The following is a 14,228-nucleotide window of genomic DNA, read 5'->3' as shown; positions in this document are numbered from 1 at the left end:
TTGGAAAATTCCATCCTGAAGCACATTTATATGAAGGAGTACAGTTACGAAAAAAGAAAATTTATTTAATGGAATAAAATATTAAACTGGTTATTGAATAAGTCGATTTTGAGTTTTATATTTCTAAATACAACTATAGAGAACGAAAATCACATGATCAACAAGAGGCCCATGGGCCTTATAGGTCACCTGAGCATCATGCAACAACTTTCAAATGATTGAACTTGGTTCCTGTTTTACTTTATGCTATGGCATTCACAATTTTGAAGATGCACTATTGCTAATCATAACCAAACACTTACCAATTGCTTAGTTTGTTTACTTAATACCCATAGGCAGGGAAGGGGAACAAAACATGTATTTCAACTAGTTAGTAATATTTAGCAATAATCAGAAGTGCCCCTTGCCCTAGGTCTACACATTGCACATTTTTTTAAAAGGTACACTTGGTTTTCAAAAATATTTGATTAATACCAAGGAGCAGATTTCAAACAATTCATTTTCAGTGTAAAAGTATTTGGTATCCCTGATCCAGGGGCCTTGGAATTCAAAATTCTGAACGAATTGCCCTTGCACATCATAACTATATCAGTAGCTCATCTGGTTATTACCCAGGAGCAGAGAAAAAAGATGATAATGTATTTTCACTACATAATCAATAGAGGCCCGCCCTAACACCAGAACCCTTGACGATGGGGCCATGAAATTAACAATTTTGGTAGAGGTAGTCTTATTCAACATAACCATCTACTTTTGGCAAGTTAATTTAATACCCAGAAGCAGATAAGCAGATTTCTAAAGAATTATTGCATTTTACTATATAATCAATAGAGTCCCGCCCTAACACCAGAACCCCTGATCCTGGGGCCATAAAATTCACAATTTTGGTAGAGACACTCTTGTTCATCATAACTATGTACTTAGTTAGTTTATATAATACCCAAGAACAGAGAGGATTTTCAAAGAATTATTGCATTTTTAATATATAGTCAATAGAGCCCCGTCCTAACACCAGAGCCCCCGACCCCGGGGTCATAAAATTCACAAAGTTGGTATAGGCTTTCTTACTGATCATAACTATGTACTTAGTTAGTCTGTTTAATACCCAGGAGCAGAGAAAAAGATTTTTAAAGAAATAATACATGTTCACTATATAATCAATAACCCTTACCCTGGGGCCATGAATTTCACAATTTTGGTAAAGGACTCAATGCTGATTACAATCATGCAAACAATTTGACTGCTTAATGTGTGGATTCAACCTGCGTAATAAAATCAATTTTCATCTAAATAATTACATTTGGAGATAAAAATGAATCCTTTTTTGAAAATAAAGTAGTACTTTTTTGTTTAATAATTTTCTTTAGTGTATCGATTCTAAATATATCACTAGGATTCCGATAGTAAGATGTTTAGCAGATTTACCGATGCCACGGGAGATAACTCTTGCATCGCAAAATTTCATAAAAACGTATATATATTTTGCCAGAAAACTACTATCAAAAGTGTTTGTTTCCCACCAATTTTATTTTTGAAACAAAAAGATAAAACATTTTTAGATTTAGTTAAGCGTGAATTATAGTCCTGTTAAAAATGTATTGGAAATTACAGATCTTTGTTTCTGACCTACTTTCAATGGTTTATATAGGGGAATCCAAAACAAACACAAAACAAAAGGATATTTTACTAAATAAGTAAATTTCAAACAAATCTTCAATTACATTATTCGATTTGGACTACATTGATATTGTTTTCAATAAAATATCAAAAATTCGTCACATTCGATGTGCCGCCTATCAATACAATACTGCCTGGTTTTTCCGTGGACTGCCTCTTAATATCATTAAAAGAAGTAATCATGAGTTAATTTCGTCATTTAGTTGACTACAATAAAGAAAGAGAGAACACTGGGTATTATACAAGTAAAAATTTTTAAAAAGTTATGTTGAGTATTTAACATATATTTCTTGTTTTAGAAGCAGGTAACTGAAATGCTAGTAATGTACCAGTTGTGGAGCTGAACTTGATTTTTAAAATGTGTATATTCTATTTCTTCTCTGTTTCAGTATAACCAAACTAAGGATTGAGTGAACACTGGTTGATTTAGGTCTCAACTAGTGGTATCTTCACAATATCTTAATTTTTTCACAAAATGATAAAACTAATAATACTTTACAACACTTCATTTGAATTGTCTACAGTCATTATTACATGGATTGCTAATTTTGATCTGAGCTAGTCCAAATATATGTCTTTATATATATAAGTAATGATGACTTATAATTCTTGGGAATATTTAGGATCTCCGTGATTTGTAGTTGGATATGATTTTTATCTGACGAGTGATGTGTGTTTTTTATCCCCGAGCCTTGGCACTTGATCAATACATGACTCACAGCGGTTGTGACATGGGATGCTCACTTCTCCTATGTACATCATCTCATCTTTGGAATTTCCAGAGATCTTGTTTGTGTTCTAAGTACAAATTTTTATTGTTTGAATTTTTTTGGGGAGATCGATTATTGTACTATCTTTACACGTTTTCAGTATAACCAAATGAAGGCTCTACTAGTCCCTGGGAATTAGTAGCTTTAGGTTTCCACTAACTCTAAGGTGGCAGTAGATCTAAGCATCTACTTTTCCCAAGGGATAAATATATTTTTGTCATTACATTTGTGATGTACTTTGATGTTGTTCACTTATCCACTGATTCAAGAGCCTCCTAATCCCGTGAGTTACAGAGATCTGTAGATGCCGACACCTTCTATATCAACGCTGATTTTCCCTCTTACTTTAATGCAACAGAATAAATGTAATAAGCTCTTAATATTATTGACAAATAAAAAATCCTTTCCTCATATGTCAATGACAAGATAAACCAAGGAAAAGACAAGATATAAAATATTCCTGATTTTATTATAAAATGCACAACATTTTAAAGAACCTTATAATATAGTTAGCAAGTAAACAACATATATATATATTAGAACATGAAATGGGCTAGTAATAGTACTCAAACATAAGAATATTTTACAAGGATTGATTCAAAAGTAATGTCCTAAATACTGTTAAATCTTCAAAATTCGGAAATATTCCTCAAAAATTTAGGTTTACTAATTACTCTATATCGTAGTTTGACTTTTGCCCTAATCATTCATATATAGGCATTACTTTATGAAATATATGGAGATAACAAACAATATGCAAGCTCAACGTCCATAAAACAATACAAAATAGGAGCAGAGCAAACAGGGACCTCTAAAACATCACATGTTGGAACAGGTGCTATGGAGGAGTGAACATCCCCTCCGACCGGTCACATCCGCCGTGTGCTCCTTGTCATGATTGGCATAATAACAGAAAATTCAGTTGAAAATTCAGTGTGTACATGGCCAAACAAGTAGTCCGAAATCTTCAGTAAGTTTTTGATTTAATGATATATTGGATTCCGAAACTTCATAAGAATCCTTACACACTGAGATACATTGCAGGCTCCAGTCAATGTTCAAACAAACCTCTTTCGTTACTCCTTACTAAGATATTGACAGTAGTGAAGGAAAAACTTCAAGAGTACTGTGCAACTATATATTCAAGAAAAGTCTATGTATCTTGCTTCTATTTTTATAACAGGTAAATAAAAATATTAAGGTCAAAATATACTAAGGTTTTATGGAAAAATCAACAAGCCTAATTTAAAAACAAGTACAATTTCCGGTAATACAAATCATTCATAATTCTTACATATAAAAAACTTAGATGTGGTCATTTTTACCATACTATGGTACATGTTGCTTAGTCTATATAATATTGTTGATATTGTACAGATATCCGATTACTTGGTCTTAAATTCAACTCAGGATCTATGCTCCCTCGTGCCATTTTAACTATGCAAATCGGGTATCTGCACCTAACCACCAATATACTTTCATGTAAAAAATTTTATTAAAATTCAATTCGTCGAGAAATATTTCTTTAAAAAAAAATTATTCCCCCCTCCACCCCCATCCTCTAAATAATGGAACTACGGTACGCACTCTAGCGAGATATATAGCAACAGTTAACATTCAGTACAATATTAGTATTAACGTTTCAGCATTATTGATAGTTAAACTCTAGTTTTTGTTCCTAATCATCATCGAAGTCTGTTTTAATGATTCAATTCCTTTCCAGTAATACCATATCGTGTATTTCCAAGCAAACAGAGCTGACTGGGCGTACTCTCCGTTTAGATTCGCAGACGCACAGTTTTTGTACCACCATCCTCCTCGATATAATACACCACAGTTTTCATAACTTTGCAGGTCATTGTCCTGATCTTTTGTTGTAAATTTCATTCCATTGTGATACGATAAACTGTCATCTGTAACAAAGTGTAGATACTGATTATTATTATGTTTCCTGTCAGTGTATATCTAAGGGGTGTTAAGAAAGTTCGTTCCATGATGAAATATTTTCAAAAATTTCAAAGTTGCTTAACCAAAGAGATGTAATCAATATCAATTCATCTATTATAGGATTTTTCTTCCATATGAAAATATATATAACATCTTTAAGGATTTTAATAGTGAAAGCATACTATGCCGAATTATTCATAATCCCTGTCAGTTTCTCTCTATGTAACCCAGGTAAAACCTTATCGGTAGCAAAAACTTGTAAACATGAAATTTCAAAATTGTACCCATCCATTATTGCAAAGTGTTCTAAGGATTTATATAGTGCACGGCTTCATTTTTTAAAGAAAATCTGACTGCGCCCACGCCAGAGATTGAACTCATGACCCCGAGATTGTCATTCTGATGCGCTATCGAATACGCCAAAGACGCCGCTGTCTGTCGTTTGAAATATTTAATACTAAAAATCCCCATTTTTTCTTCCAATATTTTTACCTTCACTCAAGTAAAATTCTTTGAAACTTTCTATACATTATGCCTTATTGCATGACACAAGGAAAAAAGCAACGTGTGACGTGCACATGTGTACTATGATGGCTGAAAGGGGTGATGAAACATTTGAAACAGAGAAAATATTCTTATGCAACAGTCAGCATAAAAATAACAATAGTGTTGTGTTTTGCATGCACTGTTTGTACCGCCAGCGAGTGTCAATCTTTACCAATATAAGCTAAATTAGGGCTAATTGTAACGAGGACCGTTACAGATGTTCCCCAAACGCTCCCCAACTCCCTTTTGTGCCATATTCCCTGTAAGCTCTATTAAATAAGACACATTTTATTTAAAATATTTAAAAATTTAAAACTGAAAACATTAATTGAAAATCACACAAGTAAACAGAATACTCCTCTGCATAGTATTACGATTGCATGCACATCATCCATTGTTTACTTCCGAAAAAAATATTAATTCGGACACGGTGAAATTCGGACAAAAAGGTTTATAGACTTAGAAATGAAAAAGTGAAGATATATTATCAAGTTTTGTTTTAGATTGTTAATTAATTAAAAAAAATTAGGTTGTTATCAAAATCATTAAAAAAATCACATTTATGTATCTTGCAGGAAGATTATTTTGACCCCGTCTTTCAGTACTGTACTCAGTACTTTGATTTGCTACTTCCTGTTTGACCGGAAATGATGTCGACGGATGGAAAATTAAGCTTCATGCTTCCAGTGACAAATTTTTCCCCAAAACATGTCAAAAACCGCAAAAATATGCAGTTTCGGACTACTTCCGGTTGGTCGGAAGTGACGTCACAGGACGTATTTTGATGACATCAGTAGATTTTACCAGAGATTTTCAACAACTTTGCTTCTTTGATGTATAACAAATTCTCAATTCTTTTTGAGATATCTGGAAAAAAACTTTTTAAGCGTTCTAATTTTTTACTTCTATATAGCGCCATTTTGAAAAGAGAAATTGAAAAACAAAAACCGATGTGCACAACTTCAATCTTTCTATTATCTAAAATCAGTAGAATTTCTGCTCCAGCTTTAGCCGTCTCTGAGCCTTTGTTCTTAAACGATAGCCTATAAATTTTTGTTTGAAAGGAAATAACTCAAAACCGGAAGTGATATTTTGAAATTTTTGACTGCATTCTGATAGAGTTTAGTAATTTCTAGTATCTCTACAAATATGAGCGAAATCAATTGAAAAATGAGTGAGACATGAGGCTTCAAAGTTGGCGTCTAGGAAGTAGAAGAAAAAAAAAGAATAATAATCTTTATTAACAGAATCAGTAGAAGGTCTTCCGTTGGAAACGGAAGACCTTAATAAGAAACCGAGTAAAAACAATATCTTCCCAAACTCCGTTTGGGGAACATAACAACGACCATATGATACTGCATTAAGGAGGAACAGGGCCTTGAGCTAAACAAAATCCTGTCTATGATTTTTTTCGTATTTTATATATTACTAATTTGAAATGTACTTAGCATTTTAATACAGTCATGTCATCAGATTTCTTGACTTATTAAAAGATATCGCTATGTATAGTATTTATATTGAGGTTCCTCTCCCCTTCCCCCTACTTTTCTTTTATTTCTTCAGTCACATGCATAAGCATTTTATCGAAACTTGCAAAATCTTTCAATTATAAATAAAAATAGAAATGAAGTCTAGAAGAAAAGGATTATCACTTGAGAATTTTTTTTATAACAGTATTTTATAGATTTTTTCGGACAGAAAAAAGAGTTATAGTTTTTCGCACATTTAACTTCAAAGTTAATTTATCCGTATCCGTTCGATAGTTTTCTGTTCGATATTTTTTTTTAAATTTAAAATTTTACCGGAATATCGCTTCATTTCTGTTGAACAATACAATTCAGCGTACTGTCGATGGAGACATTTGAATTTTTAAAAGACATAAAGTAAAAAATTAACTGATCTTATCTTCTTATTAACATTTTGGCCGATGTACGGATGAAATACTGCCTTCGGACTCGGCATTAAAATAATTAGACTTAAATTAGCAGTGTATGTCTGTAGCCAAGGATTTCCGATCCGATATCTAGTGGAGATGTGAGGCGCATCGGAATCATTACACCTACAGGTACATGTGGACTAAATGTTTAAAAATAAAGAAAAAATTGGGAGGAGGGGCTACATTTGTAAAAGGCAAAAAGTGAATAAATTGATAAAAGAAAAAGAAAAAAAAATCGAAATGAAGTATTTCTTTCAAATGGAATTTGAAATTTTTTAAAAACAATAGAATAGTTTACAAAAGAGTCAAAGAACTCCTGGACGTAGCGATAGTACTCGACATTTTTTTCAAGTTGTCCTAAGTATTCCAATTTTTTGTGGATTGAGCAAATCGTCGTCTCTTAAAATGTTTCTACAAAAAGCATTAATTGTAACTGTATTTATTGAGAAATAGAGAAGGTTTTTCCCAAAAATTTTCCCCCAAGGGTTGCCAAAAAATTTCTATGACACGATGAATTAATGAAAATGCAGTGTCGATGTACACAAAAAATTTCTCCATGTCTATAAAGAAAATAAAATAGCCTATTTATATAAAATTTATTCAAACTTGCAGAAAATAAAGTCAAATTAAGAAACATGGTATACAAAAAAAAATTAATCAATTACTCAGGATCTATCAGGATTTGGGTGGAGATATATACAAATTTTTTCAATATCTTTATTTTGTGATGCTCGGTTATCCCTATGATCATAATATTATTAAAATATACAAGTCAACGGCATAAAAAGCATTGATTGTGTTTGTAAAAAATATGCAATTCTGACCGAAATGAATGTTCATATAAATGGGAATGGAGAATAAACAGATTATCTCAATAATATGGCTGCTTTTTATATCAGTATCATAATGGAAAAATATATTTTTACTACTTTTTTTTTCCTATATCGATATTTCATAGTTTATTGGCAATAATTTGCTAACTTTTTTTTTGACTTTATGAAAGCGTAAAACTGGCACTGAAGACTTTCCTAACTTAAAATCAAAACAAAAATATATTATTGACTTTAATTAAAAGTAATAAAGGTAAAAGCTTTGCTTCGTTTTTAAAGAAAACCATGTTAAATCTGAGATCAGTATCATGTGTCTCCGACCAACTTGAAGTTCAATCACTGACATTATAATATTCAAGTGTACTTTTTTTTTTTTCTTACCTATCGATTATTCATAAACTTGGTAGACAAAAAACTCACCACCCCCCCCCCCCCCCAAAAAAAAATCAATCAAACAAACAAACAAACCGGAAACATAAACAATGTCGGAAATGCTGAGCATAATTTCTGAGATTATATCAATGAAGTACATAATTTATAATCAGTTCTTTTATATATAAGCTATTGATCGAAAAAAAAAAATGCCAGAAATGCTAAATATACAGGCTATTCCGGAATAATGTAGAAAATAATTTAATCGCTGTTGGTAAAAGAAATGGAATTTTTAGCGCCTGTATGCATTGCTCCTCATACATGTATATCTGCACTCCCTTTGAATACAATCACACGTTAACTCTCCATTCACAAGGTGGATGACAATTAAATGTTTTTTTTTCTGTGTTAAACATAGTATACTGGGGGAAGAATCATATCAGACCACATCGTTGTCCTCTTTTTGAGAGTTTACCCCTTTAATAATTTATTTTAAAACTATCTTTTCTAGTGTATGCAGTGTTGACAAACTTGAACCTACTTTTTTCCCTAGTGTGTTTGTCCGTCGGGATTGTGTGTTTCCGTAACAAAGTTTTGATTATATTTTTTGCAGCAACTACACTACACAGATGCTTGAAAATTTAGCATTTTCTTCAATGAGGAATGCTATATCGGGGGCCTTTTTTTTTTAAAACTCCGATGTAACTCCTGTTAATCCATGGTTGTCGTCAATACATAATAAAATTTCCCTTTCCCATTTTTATCCAGCAACTACGTGTATTGCAGATGCTTGAAATTTTAGCAGATACTTTGTTGTGGCATGCCATATGATGAGATTTATAATATTTTTGTATGAATCTACTATTTGTCCGTGCAATGCCCGTAACTGAACTTGTGTAAATTTTAATCAACATACCAGTGTTTTTCACATCATGGGGGGGTATAATGCAAACGTTGTTTGTCAAGCCCTTTTTTTAAAAAAATATCAAACAAGCATGTAGTATACTTGAAAAATTTTCCCGAATACCTTGTTTTATGTATATACATATACGTATATTTTTAAAAATAATCATACGAGTAAGTGCAACACTTTTATTTACGAATATTGGAAACGTTGACTTGAAAACAAATCTTTAAAGAAGAAGGTATGGTTTCCATACAAATCTTGCCCTGTGATTTTCTAAAAAATGAAACTGGTGTAAAAGTTGAAAACTCATGCTTTTTAAATAATTGAAATTCAATGCAGAAAAATCATTTAAGTCTTTTTTCTCACATGTGTTATTAAATGCTAATGATGACGTCATAAACGTGTGCATTTTCCCATACTTTCTTGAAATCTTGCAAAGGACACCAATATTCAATGGAATTTCCTTTAGATAACATTGTCCCCAGGCATCGCCCACAAAGATCTTGAGATATGTGATTTGTTATTAAATTTTGCACAAAATATCAACAAAAATTAATGTGGGCGACGGCTGTGGACCTGTTTTTAAAAGAAAACCATCCTGGAAATGTGCAATTTTGAGGTTTTTCTGTTGAAAATAGAGAAATGCTTCACATTAATAACGTCATATTTGCAGAATGGTAAACCTTCATGTTTTCTTTCCTGATTTATCAGATTCATTTATTAACAAATGTTTAAACCAGTTTCAAAACTTTTTGATGTCATTACATTTTTAGGGCGCAATAAAGCTAAAACCTAGCCTTTTTTAAATTAACCTACATCTTTTTCAACATGATATTGTCTTTCTTTAGGTTTTTTCCCTTTCCAAAAGTGTATTTTTTTTATTGCTGTGTAAGGCGGAAATAATAAGGTTGTATTTTTTTACGAATTTGAATTTAAATCGAACAAGAAATACGATTAAATGAAATTAAAAAAAAAACTTTGTTCTATGAACAAAACCTCTTTTATAATTGTATGCGTAAAGTGTATGTATTAACTTAAATATTTCTTTATAATTCTATACGTTCCTTCTGTCATTTCTGCACGGGTTTTATCAAACTATTTACATAAAAAAACTTTGATAAATTCTGGATCAAGGATTCCATCTCACACAAGATTGAGGGACTTCCCCATCACTAAACCAGTGGGCCAAATCTTACTTTTTATTAAAAAAAAAAAACATTCTTAATATTTGTCTCGCTCCCAATTTCTCAAATAAGTCGAACGACTCAAAATTTAGGGAAAATATTCGTATATGCGAAATATATTAGAATGGAATTACAAAAATTATAATCTAATCATTTATTACCTACCCTTAAAACTTTACGCGTAATAGACAGAAGACGTGAAAACGAAATGTGCGTTAAAGTGCGTGATTTCGGGGCAAAGGTATATGCGTTAAAATGCGTGATTGCGGTGCAACGGTATATGCGTTAAATCGCGTGATTGGGGGGTGGGGGTTAAAGGGCCCTTTAATTAAGTAATTTGCGAATTTTTACGCACAAATAAAAAAACATGTGAGATAACACTATATATTCATATATTTTAGATTATTCATATATTTAATTTTTGAAATATTTGTTTTAATTTCACATTGATTTGAGTGGGGTAAATTTCTACATTTTTGAGACAGTTTTAACGTAAAAACCTCATTTTGTAATAAGTTATGTCAATAAATATTGCTGGATTAACGATTGAAAGATTTTTATCATAATTATTAACAGCATAATATTGCAGGGAGAATCTTACCTCAATATCGCACAGGGCATCGTTTAATTGAATTTAAACAGAAAAAACGCTTCACGTTTGTATTTTCTGAGTGCAAAATTGTGACGTCACACAAAACATAAACGTGCAACTTATCTAAATTATCTATATTATAAATCGCATCAAGCACAAAAAAAAATTAATTAAAAAATCTGCTTCAAAATTAATCACGATGTGACGTCAACCTGTTCATTTACGTACAAGTTTAAAAATTTTTGTGGGGAATTTAAGTGGGTGGTCCTGATCAAAACCGTGATTGGTCGGCGAAAGTGATGGATGGGTCCGAGGGCTGGAAACACTTTACCGGGTCAGTGTACTTGCAATCAAGCATTATTTGAAAATATGAGAAATTCTACAAAAATATATACTATGAAATAAAACTGATGATGAAGGGTGTAGCTAATTTTATTGATCTCGCTGCACTGAGAATTCAAACACTACGTCTATGATGTCACTGACGTCAGACTCAGGGAAAAAGGGGCATCGTGGATTTGGCAATATTAACCTTTGTAAATGTTCGCAACTCTTTAAAAAAAAACTTAAAATTTTTTTCAAAATAAAAAAAAAAAAAATTTTAGATAAATTTCACAAAAATGTTGAATTTAAAAACGTTTAACATGCACATCAACATCGACTATGACGTAATTTGTCTTTTGAGTCGTGTGACATGTGCCCTGTTCCCATAACATATCTTATATTCTTTTTTCGGCCATCTTTTTCACAATAATTTAAAAAAAATTTTTACTACTCTTTTTGGAAAGTGGGTTTTCCCTATACAGTAATCTTACGGGTCCATAGAATACATGTACGTATATCCGAGAGCATTGGCGGATTAAAATACTCACTGGCTGTTCCGTTGTATCCAGACACTGTAAGAGTATATTTATTGTCTTCATCCCCGATGTAAAATGTAGAATACACAGCATAAGCCTGTTCACCGTCATGCCTCTGGAGATCAATTCGAAGTTCCTGGTTTTTATCGCTTGTTAAAGCGTAGATTGCGTCATTCCCTAAATTTTAATAAAACCACTTTTTAACACTTGATAAATATTCTATTACAAAAAATACTTTAAAAGATTGAGATCAACCCGGGTTAAAGCGGAAGTGGGTATCCTTATAAATAAAAGTGAATCCCTTCATGCCCCCTATCTCTCTATTCTTTTATAATTTATTTTAAAGCACTAAAACTACAAACTTAAAGATTAAATTAAATTGTCAAAACTTCCTTGAGAAAAAAAAAAAGAAGTTATAAATTTTAAAAAAGAAAAAAAAAAAACACGTAAAACAATTTCCCCAAATGCTGTATGCTGTAACCTAAATGCCCAGCATAGGGCAAATTTGCAAATCTCTACTGACAAGTGGTGGCTCTCAATATACGAGGAGTGATCAAAAATTCGCGAACAATCTCTTTATCTACAAAACCACATTTGAAATTAGAAAAAAAATTAGTACACACATAGCTATACAAGTTTTATAAATAGTATAAGCTAAATAACGGTTTTCTCCTTGTTTGTGACGTCACAATGTGAAAATGACGTCACTATGCAGGTCACTTGTGACGAAAAATGGTTGTATTTGTCAAACTTTAACAAACGACTGTTAAAGGACAAGTGCACTTAAGCGTTTAAAAAACCCTTTTTTTGTGCCATTTTAATTACATTAAAATATTTTACCAAATCGTTCTCTATTGGGAATAGTTAGATACTAATTTATATTTCTAATCAAAAAGCATGTTAAGCATCACTTGAATCAACACTTTGACAAAATAGTTAGATATTTCAACAATAACGTAATTATCAAATACCTACAGGATATCGTTTACTTTAGATTTTAAGCATATAAGATATGATTAAAAGGAGGCACCCATTATCTATATCCACCTGGAAAAAAAGTCTCTCCTGAAACAGAAGATTTGGGTTTGGATGGTCGCCATGTTTATTTTTAGAAAGGGTATTTTATCCGACCATTTTTTTGATGAGATTTGATCATTTTTAAAATTAACTGTTTTTTTTATAAAAATTAACTCACATAAAAAAAAAATAAAACTCTTATAAATATTTTACTTTTTGTGGCAGAACGTTATAGAGGAGGTCACATGACTGCCTATATCATGTGATTTTGCATGAGCATAACGCTAAAATTTACAATATGTGAAAAATGATTTTGTTTGTTAACATCAGGGGTTGAATCTATAGCTAAATCACTTCATTTTGGTAAAGTACTTTGCTTGTTAATATCATTTGGGCAAAATTATTAAAGCATCCACAACTTTTCTTTCCTTTATATAAAATAAATTATACCTATCCAATAGTTTGTAAGGCTTCCCCAAAACCAGATTTGTACAATATCCATGTTCTGTAAAAGCTCACTTGACTATCCTGTCGTCTTTGAATGACCTGTAATAATTATAATAAATTTTTAGAGCATGCACTAAATTTAGATCTTTTTGAAATTGAGAAATGGTGTGCTCAAAATCAAACGATATTAAATGTAGATAAAACAAAATACATGTTAATAGGAACACAGCAAAGAAAATCAATACAAGATAATCCAAATATACAACGTTATGCCTCAGACAAAACAATTGGAATGGTTGAAACTGAAAAATTCTAGGTGTACATATTGATGATAAGTTACAGTATGCGAATCATATTGATTCAGTTTGTAAAACCTTAAATTATAAGTTATTTACTCTTCGTGGGATTAAGAAATATCTCCCTCTTCATACCAGAAACTTTATTACAATGCTTATATTTTCCATCTATTAACTATTGTTTGACTTTTTGGTGTAATGCCCGAAAGCAGGACAGGGACAGAATATTTGAGTTACACAAAAAAGGCAGCAAGGATTACTGTAAACAGGGTTATTTTCGCCCTTTATTTTCGCCCTTTTTGAAGTTATGAACAATAATGTCCCGTTTTAAATTCGCCCAGTCATAATTCTGTTTAAGAAATTATGAGGTGTAATTTGAATTCGCCCCGTTTTAAATTAGCCCAATCAAGGAAAAGGGCAAAAAGGGGGCAAAAAAACGTGGCTAAAATTTCCCTGTATACAGTATTCTTGACGCAATTCCTGATTCTTCTTCTAAACCACTATTTGAGAAATTTGGATGGTTTCTATTTATGAGCCAGTTGATCTAAACAAGTACATATTATTATACAAAATTTTTAGCGGAATGACTTCCGAATATCTTAATAATTTATTTAAATTCCATTCTTCAAATTTCTATAACTTGCGATCTGAAACAAATTACGATTTTAAAATACCAAAAGTTCGTACAAACTTATTCAAGACCTCTTTTCAGTACACAGGTGTACATCTTTAGAATAAACTTCCATAACACATTAGACTCTCTCAATCTCTACGAGAATTTAGGCGTAATGTAGAAAATTACATCATCAGCTGTCGCACAATTATCTGAGCATTTTTGTGATTGTCA

The 14,228-nt window shown here is 31.6% G+C and overlaps 1 pseudogene; it reads right to left on the bottom strand.

Moving 5' to 3' along the window:
* Window positions 1-4,112: 4,112 nt before the first annotated feature.
* LOC134244609 (ficolin-1-like) lies at window positions 4,113-13,184 on the bottom strand (annotated as a pseudogene).
* Between the last annotated feature and the right edge of the window lie 1,044 nt (window positions 13,185-14,228).

This window comes from Saccostrea cucullata, unplaced genomic scaffold (genome assembly GCF_032062105.1).
Source record: "Saccostrea cucullata isolate Sc308-1 unplaced genomic scaffold, CSIRO_AGI_Scuc_v1 ctg13500, whole genome shotgun sequence".
Classification (NCBI taxonomy): Eukaryota; Metazoa; Mollusca; class Bivalvia; order Ostreida; family Ostreidae; genus Saccostrea; species Saccostrea cuccullata.
The sequence above is the reverse complement of the archived record's forward strand: the minus strand, read 5'-3'. Positions and strand labels throughout refer to the sequence as shown.